The following is a 16,334-nucleotide window of genomic DNA, read 5'->3' as shown; positions in this document are numbered from 1 at the left end:
TCCTGCCTTCTAGTTTCATGTATTGGGATTTGGGGATGGCCAGATTTTTCTTTGAAGGTTTGGTTGTTTCTTTTTAAACATACAATATTGACCCAGGAGGAAGTATTCAGGTCACTTTGGGCTTTCACTTCATGATTACTGAACTGTCCTGCAAACTTTTTTGCCTTCACAGACTCTCTCTCCAGGAAGAGAAGGAACATTCTTCACAATTCTAGCCCCTTTCAAGAATGACCTCCTTGGCTCAAAGAGGATCTTGCAGTTATTAGCAGTAAAAATGAAATATCCTAAAGCAAACTCTTTTTTTTTTAAGCAAAGTTTTCATTTTGTGGGGGGAAAACCTAATCTCAAGTCCTAGAACATGGAAGGTTAACGACCAACTTGCTTTAAAGAGAGAAATATGACAAGCAAAATTGCCAAATCTGCTGAAGAACTAATCAAGCATATTGTTCCCTTGATTCTAGAAAATTGCAATGTGCTTTTAAAAAGGTTGAAAAGATGTCCATGGTGTACTCTTGGTTTACTTTGTCTGTAAATGTGTGTTCCTGTGTCCTGTAGTGTTGGTGGTTCCAGGGCCAGTGGGGATGCAGTGAAGACCATGGCTGCTTCTGGTGTTCTGGTGTTCCCCTGGCAGAGAGCTCCTTGTCATTCCAAATGACAGATGGTTCCCTCTGCGGGCTGAACTGAAATTCAGCCCCCCATGCTGAGACAGTCTGCTAGGAATCACCAATGGTCACGCTGATTATTAAAACATAGTTTTGAGTTTCATCCTTAAAAAACTAACCTCGACCAGCCTGACCAACATGGAGAAACCCCGTCTCTACTAAAAATACAAAATTAGCCAGGCGTAGTGGTGCGCGCCTATAATCCCAGCTACTTGGGAGGCTGAGGCAGGAGAATCGCTTGAACCTGGGAGGCAGAGATTGCAGTGAGCCGAGATTGTGCCATTGCACTTCAGCCTGGGCAACAAGTGTGAAAGTCCATCTCAAAAACAAAACAAAACAAAACAAAACAAAACAAAAAAAACTAACCTCATCTATCCCCATCTATGATTAGCGATTAGCTTAAGTGCAGTCCAGAACTGGTAACTCCCTTCCTTCCTTCTTTCCTTCCTTCCTTCCTTCCTTCCTTCCTTCCTTCCTTCCTTCCTTCCTTCCTTCCTTCCTTCCTTCCATCCATTCATCCCTCCCTCCCTTTCCTCCTTTCTTTACTCCCAGAAAACAAAAAAGCACAGATGAGCACAAAAACTAGTGTAATGATCATCTGTACTCTCACTATCCCAAAACGAGTATCTGTTTTTGTTTGGTCAGATTTGCTTCCAGTGTTGTTTTTTTCCTTTTTAAAGAAGTTATTGATAAAACCAAATCATTTTCACCAATAATGTCCTGTCCTTCCCTCCACCCTCCACTTTCTTTGCTGCCTGTACCCCTGCCTAAAATTCCCTGCCATAAATTTGGGATGTATTTGACTAGTCCATTGTTTATACTTTTACATACATATATGTGTATCCACAGCAGCAGTCCCCAACTTTTTGGCACCAGGGACTGGTTTTGTGGAAGATAATTTTTCCATGGATGGGGAGGTGGGGGGTATGGTTTTGGGATGAAACTGTTCCACCTCAGATCATCAGGCGTTGGGGTCTCATCATAAGGAGCAGGCAGCCTAGATCCCTTGCATGCACAGTTCACACTAGGGTTCCTGCTCCTATGAGAACCTAATGTCCCCGCTGATCTGACAGGAGGTGGAGCTCAGGCGGTAATGCTCGCTTGCCCACCACTCACCTCCTGCTGTGTGGCCTGGTTCCTAACAGGCCACAGACTGGTACTGGTCTGCCGCCTGGCGGTTGGGGACCCCGACCTACAATGAATACATAATATTGTGTTTGTATGTTAACATTTTCCTTTGTGTTGCTTTTCTGCCCATGACATTTATGAAACATCCACACTGATGCCTATAAAACCAATCTATTCTTTTTAACAGCCATATGTCCTTTAATCATATAAATATAGCATATTTTATTTACTGATTTGCCTTTAAGGGTGACTTTTAGGTCATTTCCAAGTTTTGTTATACTGATTTAATATATGTCCCCTTATATGTATGTTTCTTAGCCCTGGTATACCCCCCAAGAAGAGTTACTATGCCGTGGCATATGTGTAGTGTCACTTTTGATAATACAGTAAAATTGCTCAGTAGAATAATATACCAATTCATGATTCCGCTGGAAGTAAACTAGAATAATATGCTATTTTTTCTCGTATCTTGGACAACACTGAATTGTGTCAGTCTTTTTCATGTTAACTAGTCTGATAGAAATAAAGTAGAATGCCATTATTTTCATTTGCATTTGCCTCATGTTTAGTGACAGTATTAGTCAGTTTTCATGCTGCTGATAAAGACATACTGGAGACTGGGCAATTTACAACAGAAAGAAGTTTAATGGACTTACAGTTCCATGTAGCTGGGGTGGCCTCACAATCATGGTGGAAGGCAAGGAGGAGCAAGTCACATCTTACAGGGATGGCAGCAGACAAACAGAGAGCTTGTGCAGAGAGACTCCCATGTTTTAAACCATCAGATCTCTCGAGACTTATTCACTCTCATGAGAACAGCATGGGAGAGACCCACCCCCATGATTCAATTACCTCCCACCAGGTTCCTCCCATGACACATGGGAATTGTGGGAGTTACAATTCAAGGTGAGACTTGGGTGGGGACACAGCCAAACCATATCAGTGAGGTTGAGCTGCTTTTCTTATGTCCATGGTCCATTGTTCCTTCTTTGAATCATGATTTTAAAAAATATTTATTTGTTTACCTTTTTCTTTTTGTTGATTTTAGGAGTTCCTTATATATTCTGGTTACTTATTCCCTGTCTGTTAAACATGTTGCTAATATCTTTGGCTGGTCTGGCATTTGAGAAGATAATTTATTCAGATGATCAGTACAGTTAAGTTGTTACGGTTTCTAATTTAATTCTATGTACTATCAAGAAGTCAGGCGTATCTCTACCTGCAATCTATTGCAAATCCTTTTGGATCTGCTTTCAAAATATTTCGCATAGGACTGACCAGTTTTCACTCTCCTGTGTGCTACCTGGCTAGCACCTTTATTCACCAGGATAACTGCAGGAGCCTCCTAAGTGGCCTTGTTCTTCAGTTTATTCTTACCGAATAGCCAGAGAGAGCTTATTAAAATGTAAGTCAGATCTTGGTTCACCTCTGCTCAGAAGTAGGCAATGGCTTCCCACCTTGCTCCAAGTAAAAGCCTAAGTTCTTAGAGTGGCCCATAAGGTCTAGCACCCTCCAGCTCCTTGTCATCACTCTGACCTGGTTTCCTGCCACTCTCCCCTGGCTATTCCAGCCATACTGGCCTCCCTGCTGTTCTAACATACAAACATGCACCTGCCTGGGAGGTTTGTACTTTCTGTTCCCTCTGCCTAGAATTTCTTCATCCAGAGCCATCATCATGGCTGTCCCCTGCACCTCAAATCTTCCCTGAGACATTACCTTTTCAGTGAGATCTTTCCTGATCTCCTTGCTCAAAAATGCAACAATCTCCCCAAACACACTGTATTGATTTCCTAGGGTGGCAGTAACTAAGTACCATATACTGAGTGGCTTAAAACAACCGAAATTTATTGTCTCATAGTTCTGGAGGCTACAAGTCTGAAATCAAAGTGTCACCAGGGCCATGCTCCCTCTGAAATCTGCAGGGTAATCTTTCTTTGCCTTTTCCTAACTTCTAGTGATTTGCTGGCAATCCTTGGCTTGCAGCTACGTAACTCCAATCTCTGCCTTTATTCTCACATGGCGTTCCTTCTCCCCTGTGTCTCTGTGTCTTCACCTGGTCATCCTCTTATATCCAATCATATTGGATGAGAGGCCTGCCCACTGATCTCCAGTATGACTTCATCTTAACTTAAATAATTATATCTGTATCAATCCTATTACCAAATAAGGTCACATTCTAAGTACTGAGGGTTAGGACTTCAACATATCTTTTTTCCTGATGGGGAGGGGTTGGGGGAACAGAATTCAACCCATAGTACTCACTATCTCCCTTCCTACTTTGTGTTTCTCCAGAGTCCTTAGAACTATTTAACCACTCATGTATTTTACATATGTATTTTGTTTGTTTGTCTCCTCTACCAGAAGGTAGGCAGCATGATGGCCTGATCTTGGACTATTATGTTCACTGCTATAGAGAATAGTGCCTGACACCTTAGTAGAATCTCAATAAATACTTGTTAAATGAATGATCATCTGCTTTCAATTACTACATTGAGCTGACCATGTAACATGATGTAGACCAAGATTATTAGATTAAAAAGGGAAATGATTACCTCTAAATGAGATCCTAGGGAATGAATTGGTGTTTATGATATTTTTATTTCAAAGAAGTGTACATGAAGGAAACCCAGAGGTAGAGGTCAGAGCAGTGAGGAACCAGCCAGTTGGGGGATTAGTGCATTGTCATTGAGTGATTTATGAGCAGCAAGGTCTCAATAGCCTCCCTGTCACTTGTCCACTTTGGGGTTATCCCTGCAAGTAAGGTGGGTCATGGGGCTTTCACTTTGCCCTAGCATCTAACATGTGCCAGAAACTGTACTTGATACTTTATTCTCATTTAGAAAAAAAAATCCTCTTCATAAATGTACCCTTCAAATATTATTATATCTGTTTGATAGAGATAGAAAGTGAGCCTCAGTGATGTTGAGCAGCTACATAGGACACAGAAGTAGTAAACACATTACTAGGATTCAAACTCAGGCCAGTGGGACCAAAAAAACCCATGTTTCTTTGCTTAGATTCCTTCAGATTCTGTGGACACCAGAGTTTCAAGGGAAAGTGAGTAAACTGGCCACACAGGACACTTCAGACAGGTGACTTGGCATAGACCACCAGAAAACCAGAGAAAGACTCTTCCCACCAGACTCACGGGTCAGCCTCATCTTTTTGCAAAATGGAAAGCCCCAGTGCCAGGACTTTCCAGTTCTTGAGGAGGATCAGATGATGTGGCTGAAACAACCCTGGACTAGGTATCAGAAATGAATAATTAAGGCATGGTTCTGCCCCTTTTCTTGTGTGATCATGTATGAACCACTTACACCCTTTTGAGCCACAGTCTCCCATGTACAGATTAATGACAATGCCTGCAAAAATCACATATGTACCTTCATTCTGCCCTTTTAACAGTACCTGTGTGGCAATGCTCAGTATTCATGGTGACCGTTCCTAATGAAATTGTACCTAGAGCCATCTGGATCACTGCTGAAATAATCATCTGAATTTCTTGTCCTTGGTGTAGGTATCCTAGGAATACCTGCCTGCTTAGACCCTCTATAAAAGCTCTGTGCATCCTGCCACTGAGGACTCCGAAGAGGTAGCAGTCTTCTGAAAGGTAGGTTTACTTAATTTTGATTTTTTTTCAAAGAGTTTGAAATAATTGACCTGCTGTGAGTATCCTTATAATAGTAGTAATGTTCCTATGTACATGTAAAATAGAACTTTTAAAATGGTAAAATTTCAGGGCTAGATTCCCTTGGAGAATTTACCCTCTTTTGACTTCTATTTGTAGCTGCCATTTTAAAAATTGGGGTATAAATATTATGTCAGTTAAATAAAAGAATGATGACTTCACTTTCTGAAGAAAGCATTCCCCTTCTTTTCCATGAAATGTAGCTTACCTGTTACCTGACTGACATGCCATTATATTATCCTCCCCCCAGCAGTTACACATATTTAATAATTTTTACTTGTAAAAAGTAAGGTTAAACAGTTATAAAGTCAGGTTGTTATGTTTTGCATGACTTTGAGAATGCTAGTGGAATGGAAATAAAGTTAGGAGCAGCAGGAGGAGGCTCTGTTGAAACAGATCTCCTTCAGTGGCATGGTACTGTTCATGGTCAGAGGAAGTCCTAGGGCATATGCTGGGACAGACAGTGAAAGGTAGGTCTTACAAAGAGGCTTTACGTTAGAGTAAAATAGTCACTTATCTGTATGCATCTTTGAATGATTTCACTGGATATGTTGAATATGTATTTTTAAAAATAGCAGCAAAGGGCCTGTAATCCCAGCACTTTGGGAGGCCGAGGTAGGTGGATCACTTGAGATCAGGAGTTTGAGACCAGCCTGGCCAACATGGTGAAACCTCGTCTCTACCAAAAATACAAAAATTAGCCGGATGTGGTAGCAGGTGTCTGTAATCCCAGCTACTCAGGAGGCTGAGGCGGGAGAATCACTTGAACCCGGGAGGTAGAGGTTGCAGTGAGCTAAGATCGTGCCATTGCACTCCAGCCTAGGCGACAGAGTGAGACCCTGCCAAAAAAAAAACCATAATAATAATAATAATAGCAAGAAAGTAGGAGCAATGCACTAATCTGGTAATCTCTAGCATGTCGTCAGGGTACTGTGCTCATGTAACCCCTCCTTAGGACTCATATTTACTCCTCTCCTTTTCTGTTACCTCATCTCATCTTTACTCCTTTAACAGTATCTCTCATTTCCGGGTCTCAGACAATTTAACATGTATAATAAATATGTATATTGAATAATCCTATGTACCAGAACACAAAGATACTATATTCCTTTTCCTGCTTCCAGTTACGTCCCAGTTTCCTGTATCCACTTTACAATGTCAGCCAGCTTATCCTTCGTGCTGCCTTCCCTTTCCCTGTCATTCCACAGTCACTTGAAACCCATGGTTTATGCAAAATTTGCGAAGTTGGGCAGGATTGCCCCTAGAGTTGTAGAACTGTGAGACATTGCTGCATCTTGTCGTGGGAGAGGCAGGCATCTTTACTTCCTAATGTGCCAGATTTTTCTCTGGCAGGTCACTTGCCTGTTTATATGGTTTACCTGGAAAACAAAGTTTAAAGGCAGTAAATGAAATGATGTAAAATGGAGCACTGGTGTTATGTGCCTTTTCATATGAGCCTTTACATATAATTATTTGATCCTTTTGTTATTGTTTGGGTTAGTGTTTTAAGCCCTGAAGGAGGGCTTTCTTTTTTGAGATGGAGTCTCGCTGTCACCCAGGCTGGAGTACAATGGTGTGATCTCAGCTAACCACAACCCCTACCTCCTGGGTTTAAGCAATTTTTGTGCCTCAGCCTCCCAAGTAGCTGGGATTACAAGCGCCCGCCACCAGGCCCACCTAATTTTTGTATTTTTAGTAGAGATGGGGTTTTACCGTGTTGGCCAGGCTGGTCTTGAACCCCTGACCTCAAGTGATCCACCCACCTCAGCCACCCAAAGTGCAGGGATTACAGGCGTGAGCCATCACTCCCGGCTAGAAGGTTCTTTTTAAACATAAAAGCTGTCAATATAAAATATATTGTTTCTGGAAGGGTGGCATTTTAATATCAATAATTACTGATAAAAAGGACTGTAGACTATTTAAGTTTTAGAAACCCTACTTACTCCTAGAAAGACTTCTATTTTCTCTCCTAATAGTAAAGAGTATGTGCCTGATGTCTCCAAAACCCCTTTGCTATTTCTTCTCTTTACAAAGACTGACTCAGAGTTCTACTGTTTGCTGTGTGCTCTTAGTGAACTCAACCTCTCGGAACTCTGGTTTCTTCCTCCATAAAATGAAGCTAGTTATGGGAACTGCTCAAAGAATAGTTGTGAAGGATTAACTGACAATTAATGTAAAGTGGTTAGCAAGGTGGCTGGTATACAGAAGCTTTCAAGAAGTGGAAGCCATAATGATTATGATTAGAAGGAATTGTGCAATTACCAACTCTGGGTTGGCATTTTAGGATTTTCAGTATTCTGTTTCTCGTGGCATATTATCTATTGCAGTTTTCAATGAGGCAGGATTTAGAGATATCTGAGACCAAAGAAATAAGGCAAAATAACGTGGCAAAGTACCATGTAGATAACCACTGGTAGTCATGATTCTGTATAAGCCTCATTGCTTTGAGATTAAATGCCACCAGTCTAAGAGCTAGAATTGATTGATGTTCCATCATTCTATCATTTAACTTTATGCTGTGTTTTCATTCCAAGTCTTCTCATGTGCTTGGCAAGATGATCAAGGAAGCCCTGAGCCTGGCTTCTATTTCTACTTAAAACCAAACTCAAATGTCACTAAATGAGGGAATGGACGGAGGTTAAGTATTTTGAGGAGAGGTGTTAGGAAATGCAAAGGAATGTTTCCTAAATGTTTTTACTTGTTTCCATTTCCACTATGGCTAAGTAAGTTCTACTGGATCCGAAATTCTCACAGATATCAACTATAAAGTACCAAAAGACCAAAAACAAAAAAAAAAAAAAAAAAAAAGAAAAAAAAAGAAAAGAAAAAAGAAATTACCTGGAAGCATTAGAGAATAAAAATAAGCAGACAGATTCTGGAGGGGAGCTGAAATTCAAAACTTGGAAGCACAGATCGGTCCAGAGTGAATTTCCCATTTTACAACTTTTAGAGTGAGAACAGGCTAAAATTAATGTCACTTCGGGTGGCCATCCTCCAATAGAAAACTCACAGTGTTTTTGGTTTGAAGACCCAAAGAACAGGGTTCAGGGCAATCATAGCCACAGGAAAATGAATTCAGAATCTTGGAAAGAAGAGAGGCAGAGAGGGGAAGCTCCCAAATCTGTATATAAACACTACCAAAATTTCTGGTTGACCCCTGCACTTATTAATATGAGACAAACTAAACTTTCAGACAAAAAGAGTTACCAGAGATGAAGGAGAACATTTCATAATAGTAAATCATTATATTAAGAAGAAGTAAGAATTGTAGATGAATATGCACTTGATAAAATTCCAAGTGAGATCACGTCATGTAATTCTGAGGTATATGTCATGTGTATGTCCTTGATGGAGCAGACACAAATTATCACAAAGATAAAAGAACTGAACTGAGATTCGAGCTGCTATCCAAGGGATAGTTTTGAATTTGAGTATAACTAATTGCCTGCTAAAACAAATAAATCAATACCCTTCAGAAAACTATAACAGGATTGAAGCTCTTCACACAATAACATCAATACTTGCATATCATACAACCCCAAATTACACGCTATATGGAAACACAATAAAATGTGACTCATTCTGAAGACAAAAAGCAATTATCTGAGACCAATTCCAAGACGAGCCAAATGTGGGAATTAACAAAGATTTTAAAGTGGCTATTTTAACCATGCTCCACAAATAATAGGAAAATAAACTCATAATGAATAAGAAGGTAGTAAACAGAAACTGCAAAAAGAACCAAATAGAAATCCTGAAACTGAAAAATACAGTATTTGAAATAAAAACTCATTGAGTATACTTACAGCAACTGGAGGAAACAAAGGAAAGTGTTAGTGAACTTAAAGATAGATCCATAGAAATTTTCTTTTGGAAGAACAGACAGAAAAAAAGACTTAAAACGACTGAATAGAAAAAATAAACAGAGACTCAGGGACCTGTGTAACAGAAATTAAAATGTCTAGCTTACATGTAATTGGAGTCTCAGAAGGAGAAGAGAAAGAGAATGAAACAGAACAAAATATTTGAAGAAATAATGGGCCCAAATTTTCAAATTTGGTGAAATACATAAATGCATAGATCAAGAAATGCAGTGAACCCCAAATGGGATACATTTGAAGAAAACCGTGCATAGGTACATCATATTCCAACTGGTGAGGACCAAAAATAAAGAGAGAATCTTGATAGTAGCCAGAGAAAAATGGCACAGTATCTTTGGTGGAACAATGCTTTAAATGAACAATGACTTCTCATCAGAATTTATAAAGGCCAGAAAAAGTGAAATGATGTTTTTAAAGTACAAACGAGGGGGGAAAAAAAGCAAAACACTGTTAATCCAGAATTCTATGTGTAGCAAAAATATCCTTTGTGAGTAAAGGCAAATTAGTACATTTTCAGATAAAAGGAAACTAAGAGCATTTATTATCAGCAGACCTGCCCCACAGAAATGCTAAAGGAAAGATTGTTCAGGCTAAAGTGAGATAACACCAGATGGAATCTTAAGTCTTCAAGAAGGAATGAAAAAATTTTGGAAATTGTAAATATAAAAGACTAGTTTTTCATGATAAGATGTTTAACTACACAGGACCTGTTAAAGCAAAAATTATAACATTGTCTTGTGGTGTTTATAATGTAATATGTACAGATGTAATCCATATGACTTTATAGCATAAAGAATGGAGGCAGTGGCAAATGGATTTATACAGTTGCAAGGTTTTCCAATTTTATATGAGATAGTATAAAATTAAATCTAAGTAGACTGTGAAAGATCAAGAATATATGTTTTAATTCCTAGAAAAACCACTGAAAATCCAAAGATAAAATAGAATCCTAAATTTAAAAAAAAATGATCCAAAGGTTGCAGAGGGAAGAAAAAGAAAAACAAGAAGTGGAGGAGCAAACAGAAAACATATAATAAACTTGCAGCTCTAAATGCAACCATATCAGTAATCAGACTAAATGTCAGTGGACTAATCACTAATTAAAATGTAGCAGTGTCATAGCAAAATTCTACCTGATGTACAAAGAAGAGCTGGTACAATTCTACTTAACTATTCCAAAAAATTGAAGAGGAGCAACTCCTCCCAAACTCATTCTGTGCATCACCCTGATACCAAACCTGACAAACACACAATGAAAAAAAGAAATCAACAGGCCAATATCCCTGATGAACATAGAGGCAAAAATCCTGAACATAATACTAGCAAACCAAATTCAACAGCACATCAAAAAGTTAATTTACCATGATCAAGTAGGCTTCATTCTGGCATGCAAATTTGGTTCAACATGAGCAAATAAAAATGTGATTCACCACATAAATAGGATTTTTAAAAAGCCTTAGAATCATCTCACTAGATGTAGAAAAAGCTTTTGCTATAATCCAATATCCCTTCATGATAAAAAACTTCAAGAAAGTAGGCACTGAAGAACGTACCTCTAAATAATAAGAGCCATCTATGATAAAACCACAGCCAATATCATACTGAATGGGCAAAAACTGAAAGCATTACCCTTGCGAACTGGAACAAGACAAAGATGCCCACTCTTACTACTCCTATTCAACATAGTACTGGAAGTGCTAGCCACAGCAATCAGGCAAGAGAAAGAAATAAAATGCATCTAAATAGGAAAAGAAGAAATCAAACTATCTCTCTTTGCAGACAATATGATTCTATTCCTAAAAAACTCAAAGACGCCACCAAAAGCCTCCTAGTACTCAGAAACAACTTCAGTAAAGTTTCAGGACATTAAATCAATGTACAGAAATCAGTAGCATTTCTGTACACCAATAATGTTCAAGCTGCGAGCCAAATCAAGAAGGAAATCCCATTTACAATAGCCTGAAAAAATAGAAGTATATAAAATACTTAGGAATACATCTAACCAAGGAGATGAAATATATCTACAAGGGGAACCACAAAACACTGCTAAAAGAAATCATAGAAGACACAAACAGACGGAAAAACATTCCATGCTCATGGATTGGAAGAATCAATTTCATTAATGTGGCCATACTGCCCAAAATAATCTACAGGTTTTATACAGGTAGTTTATAAAACTACCCTACCATATTTCACAGAACTGGAAAAAACTATTATAAAGTACATGTGGAATCAAAAAAGAGCCTGAATAGCCAAAGCAAACTTAAACAAAAAGAACAAAGCTGGAGGCACACATTTTCCAACTCCAAGCTATACTACAAGGCTACAGTAACCAAACCAGTATAGTACTGGTACAAAACAGACACAGAAACCAATGGAACAGACTAGAGAACCCAGAAATAAAGCTGCACACTTACGACCATCTGATCTTCGACAAAGTTAACAAAAGCAATGGAGAAAGGATTCCTTATTTAATAAATGGCGCTGGGATAGCTGGCTAGCCATATACAGAAGAATGAAACTGGACCCCTACATTTCACCATATACAAAGCTAACTCCATATGGAGTAAAGATTTAAATGTAAGAACTCAAAGTATGAGAATCCTAGAGGAAAACCTAGGAAACACCATTCTGGACATCAGCCTTGGGAAAGAATTTATGACTAAGTCCTCAAAAGCAATTGCAACAAAACCAAACATTGACAAGTGAGACTAATCAAACCAGAGAGCTTCTGCACAGCAAAAGAAACTGTCAACAGAGTAAACAACCTACAGGATGACAGAAAATATTCACAAATTACACAACCACTAAAGGTCTAATATCTGGAGTCTATAAGGAACTTAAGTGATTGAACAAGCAAAAACCAACCCCATTAAAAAATGGGCAAAAGACATGAACAGAAACTTCTCAAAGGGAGACAGACATACAAGTGGCCAACAAACATGAAAAAATGCTCATTGTCCCTAATCATCAGAGAAATACAAATCAAAACCACCATGAGATACCATCTCACACCAGTCAGAATGACTAAAGGAAAAAAAAAACAACAACAACAAAAAACAAAACTAAACAAACAAAAAAACACCACATGTTGGTGAGGCTGCTGAGAAACAGGAATGCTTATACACTGTTGGTGGGAATGTAAATTAGTTCAGCCACTGTGGAAAGCAGTTTGGTGATTTCCCAAAGAACGTAAAACAGAACTACCATTCAATCCAGCAATTCCATTACTGTGTATAGATCCAAAAGAAAACAAATCATTCTACCAAAGACACATGTACTTGCATGTTCATTACAGCACTATTCACAATAGCAAAGATATGGACTCCACCTAGGTGCCCATCAATGGTGGATCAGATAAAGAAAATTTGGTACATGTATATCATGGGATATTATGCAGTAATAAAAAAGAATCGAATCATGTCCTTTGCAGCAACGTGGATGCAGCCAGACACCATTATCCTAGCAAATTAATGCAGGAACAGAAAACTAAATGCCACATGTTCTCACTTATAAGTAGGAACTAAACTTTGGGTACGTGTGGATGTGAAGATGGTAACAATAGACACTGGGGACTACTAGAGCAGGGAAGAAGGGAGGGGGGAAAAGGTTGAAAAACCAAATGGTGGGTACTGTGCTCAGTACCTGGGTAATGCTACCATTCATATCCCAAACCTCAGCATGATGCAATATACCCAGGTAACAAACCTGCAGATATACCCCCTGAATCTAAAATGAAAGTTGAAAAAATAAACACATAAAAACAGATGAATGAATTTTTTTTAAAAAGACCTAAGCCCAAGGGCTTTATGAATGCAAGCTACTTTCAAATGATTGACAAAATGAATAAATTTTGTGGGCAAAGAAACCAAACAAACAAAAATAAATAAATATTAAAAAAAAATGCCGAGATGATTAGAATGTATAAAAAAGCAAGAACAGCTATATTCTGTTAAGAGATAGCCTTTATAAAAACACAGACAGGTTTAAAATAAATTGATGGAAATAAATACACCATGGAAACAGCATAGGAAATCTAGAGTGGCTATATTAATATCAGACAAACTCAACTTTAAGACAAAAAATATTATCAGAGATAAAGAAGAAGAGTGTGTCATAATAAAGGAGTCATTATATTAAGAAGACATAAGGATTATACATGAATATAGACTTGATAAAATTCCAAGTGAGATCACTTTATGTCTTTTCAAATCTAGAATTTTTTGAGGACTGTCTCAATCATGAGTCAAAAGACACAAGTGGCTCATCACTTTAAGCTAACAATCATTTAATAAAATCATGGAATACAAACTCAACACAGGTGAAAAAATGTAATTGGAGAGTATAGAGATCTCAGTATAACTGGTGCTAAGTTTTTTATTGTAATGTTTTACAACACGTGTTTGCTTCATTTAATGCATTGTATATGTTTAAGCACCTCCCATGATCTAGGATCAAGTTGGACGCCTTCATAATTCTTCAAATGGAGTTCATATTTAATTAGTATGCACCAGAACAGGCATTAAGTTGCATGTTGGTTGGTGCCTTTACCATACTATGCTGGTTGGTGCCTTTACCATACTAATGGTTAAATATTTTAAATATCATTTGTCTTAGTCCATTTGTTTCTGCTATAACAGAATACCAAGATTGGGCAATTTATTAAAAGAAAATAAATTTATTTGGTTCATGGTTCTGGAAGTTGGGAAGTACAACAGCATGGTGCTGGCATCTGGTGAGGGCCTTTGTGCTTGTCATCCCATGGAGGCAAGCAGAAGGGCAGGAGAAAATGAAAATGAGCCAATGAAAGGGCCAAACTCATTTTTATAATAACTCACTCATGATAACAAACCTACTTTCTTCATAATGATGTTAATCCATTTATGAAGGTAGAGCTCTCAAGACCTAATCATCTCTCAGTGGTCCCACCTCTTGATGGTCCCTCTTCTCAATACCATGACAATGGCAGTTAAATTTTAACATAATTTTTGGAGGGGACATTTAAATCATAACATAACCCCTGCTTACAATAGTTATATAAGTTCAAAGTGTTTCCTCCATTTGCCAGTGGAAGAATCTGTGGCTCTAAGAGGTTCATACTATGTTGTCCAATGTCATACAACTAATGGATAGCAGAGCCAGCCTTCAAATCTGAATCTGTCTGTTTCCAAAGCTGCTTCCACTGCACAGCATCGTTTTTCTCTGGGGAAACACCACTGACTCATTTTTGTTAGGGTATGCATATGAGGAACTACAGTGCTATTTTGTGGACTCCCTTGAAGATAAATGAACATCTTTATGGTATGTCTGGCTACATTCTAGATATAGTCAATTTATGGGTTAGAATTCATGTACTGTGAAGTCACCAGTGGAGTCATGGCTGTGAGACATAGGGAAACTTGGTATTTCACGTAGAGGTAGACCATGATTTTGGCCCAGTTTTGTGAGTACCCTAAAGTATAAATTATTAAACCTGAAAATGTCACACGTGTGTATTCTTGATAAAGTTCTGTACTTCTGGTTGGGCACAGTGGCTCATGCCTGTAATCCCACTTTGGGAGGCCAAAGTGGGTGGATTTCTTGAGGCCAGAAGTTCGAGACCAGCTTGGGCAACACGATGAAACTCCATCTCTACTAAAAATACAAAAATTAGCCAGGCATGATGCTGCTTGGGAGTCTGAGCTGCTTGGGAGGCTGAGGCAAAAGAATCACTGGACTCCAGGAAGCAGAGGTTGCAGTGAGCCAAGATGACTCCACTGCGCAACACAGCCAGACTCTGTCTCAAAAAAAAAAAAAAAAAAAAAAAGAGTCTGTATTTCCAATAGACATGTTTATATTAAGAATTTGGAATTTATGGACAACTTTTCCAGATCTCCATGTACTCTGTGACATGAGAGAAAGACAGCAAGTATGGATCTTCACCTAGCCTGGGGCAGAATTTTACAGCAGTGCATGAAGTTTGGAGGGATAAATGATTTCTAAATCATGTTTAAGGGTCTATGCATTTGTGTTTTACTTGTAATTAGTAGAACTACAATTATTTCTTAGAGTCAACATTTCAGACTTTTAAAATGTTACTATGTATCGAATGCCACACTGGCTGATTTTGAAAATATTCTGTCTAAATCTTTACAATGATCTTAGAAATATATATTATCCCTATTTTAGAAATAAGGACCCTGAAGCTTCCATATTTTTTCCTCGTAACTAGAAGCCTAATATGTTTGATCATCTTCAGGGCATAGGACCCAAGCAATAAGCTCTGGCTTCACTGTACTTGCTTCTGGGGTTTTCTATGTCATTTCCATGTTATATGTGAGGTGTCCTAGCCTGGAGTCAGGTGACATGGATTCTTGTTATGGATCTTACTAGTTAGCTAAGAAATCTCAACTTCCTTCAGGGTAGCTTATAAACTATTTTAAATAAGGTTACTAACATATATATAGAAAATCAGGAAACAAATCTGCTAACCGCTACTGCTAATAGAGTTGCAAATATACATTTAGCATGAGAATTCACTCGAGTTTTCTGACAAGCAGAGCAAAGAGGGAAACAGAAGTTTCATATTCTTGTAATCAGAAAAGTTAAAATGTCAGAAATTCCTCATATGACCTCTAAGAACCCTTCTTATTTCGAGATTTTATAAAAACAGGTGTAATAACACCCAAAATTCAGAATCTTAATAGGATTAAATAAAATCCTATTTGTGAGTGAATGTTAGCTTACTGTTTTTCTTCTTATAGAACTCCAATAAAGGCTCATGGTAGAAATCTCAGGACAGTCAGACTATAGTTAGCTTTGTTAAAACCCCATACTCTGAATTTCTGTGGGTAAACTAGTCTCTATTTAAGTATGCCTGTGTTGTCAGTAACTGTGCGAAAGACTTTTACGATCTTGTTCATACAAAGCAGATGTTATTGTCCATGTTTCATAAATTAGGAAACTGAGCCCCTGAGAAATGATGTAATTTGACCA

General features: G+C 38.3%; 1 protein-coding gene across 9 annotated transcripts in view; it reads left to right on the top strand.

Moving 5' to 3' along the window:
• The window catches only part of FHIT (fragile histidine triad diadenosine triphosphatase), a 1,502,083-nt gene that overhangs the window by 420,324 nt on the left and 1,065,425 nt on the right, over window positions 1-16,334 (top strand). For all 9 annotated transcript variants that reach the window (XM_063805996.1, XM_063805995.1, XM_054682039.1 and 6 more), the window contains one exon: window positions 5,308-5,400. The gene's annotated coding sequence lies outside the window, so the exon portion shown is untranslated. The remainder of the gene's footprint in view (window positions 1-5,307; window positions 5,401-16,334) is intronic.

Source organism: Pan troglodytes, chromosome 2 (assembly GCF_028858775.2).
Source record: "Pan troglodytes isolate AG18354 chromosome 2, NHGRI_mPanTro3-v2.0_pri, whole genome shotgun sequence".
Lineage (NCBI taxonomy): Eukaryota > Metazoa > Chordata > Mammalia > Primates > Hominidae > Pan > Pan troglodytes.
Note: the sequence above shows the minus strand (reverse complement) of the source record. Positions and strands in the feature narration are given on the sequence as shown.